We start from the raw sequence: 1,112 nt of genomic DNA, 5'->3' as shown, positions 1-1,112 counted from the left end.
GCAAGTAGACAGCTTGCCAATTCCTTTTGATTTTCAGTCTTAGAAGGAGGTTTTCTCAGATGACAGTCTTTCTTTGACTTGATGCCTCCTCCTCTTCAAACCTCAAAATGCTAAACTGCTTTTTTTTCTCTGCTGGAATCTTCTGTTATCCTAGCAGTTCTAGGTTGCTCTGAATGTGTTTTCAAATGCAAAAGTACCAATTCTGAAGGGTCTGGGTGTGACTCAGGATTCCACTTAAAGCCTCATACATTAGAAAAGCTTAAAACAAGCTAACTCCCCTCACCCCAAATTCTAACTTCACTCTTAGCAAATCTAATCAAGTAAGGCTGAAAGGGGCTTTACAAGCTCTCTATAATCATAATTTCCAATATTCATTTCTATCACAAACATATGTCTATTTTACAATAATAGACAAGAGAAAACAATATTATGGCATGAAACACATAAATCTTTTAAAATATTCCATTTCAATCTTTTCTTCTTCCTTGGATTCCTTTCACATGCATATGGAATTGTGCCTCTGGCAGAGTGGATTCCCATAGGCCCAGGCCTTGCAACAACCCTCCTTTTTTAACCAACTTGTCATTGGTTCCAGGCAACTCCAGAAACTGCCTTTCTGCTGAAATATTTTATCCCATACCCCTTCTTCTTTCTCTTACAAAACCTCATCATTTCATAGGTCTGGAGCCATTGCAATGAATTCTGCTCACAGTGCCAACTACTTACACCAAGTGGAGACCATGCCTGACTTCCTCTGACTCACATGGGGAAAAGAGGACCAAACTAAAATTCAGCCCAGGGCCAATTCCTATGAAGTGGAGGTCAGACATGCCTCGTCCCTATATAAGCCCCTTTAAAATTAGCCAGACTTGAGAACCAATTTAGAAAATTCATCCTTATGATTTTTTTCCTCTAGAACCCCACTCTCTTGGTAACACATATTTTAAGCCAGGTTTTCTAGAGAAGCAAAACTAGTGAAACATATATATGTAGTTGCTGTTGCTAAGTACCATTGAGTCAGTTCCAACTCTTAGTGACCCTGTACAGGTTTTCTAAGGAGGGTCTGGAGAGCTTGAAGCATTGACTTTGCAGGTCAGCACATTAACTCACAG

The sequence above is a fragment of the Chrysochloris asiatica genome, unplaced genomic scaffold, assembly GCF_000296735.1.
Source record: "Chrysochloris asiatica unplaced genomic scaffold, ChrAsi1.0 scaffold00017, whole genome shotgun sequence".
Lineage (NCBI taxonomy): Eukaryota > Metazoa > Chordata > Mammalia > Afrosoricida > Chrysochloridae > Chrysochloris > Chrysochloris asiatica.
Note: the sequence above shows the minus strand (reverse complement) of the source record.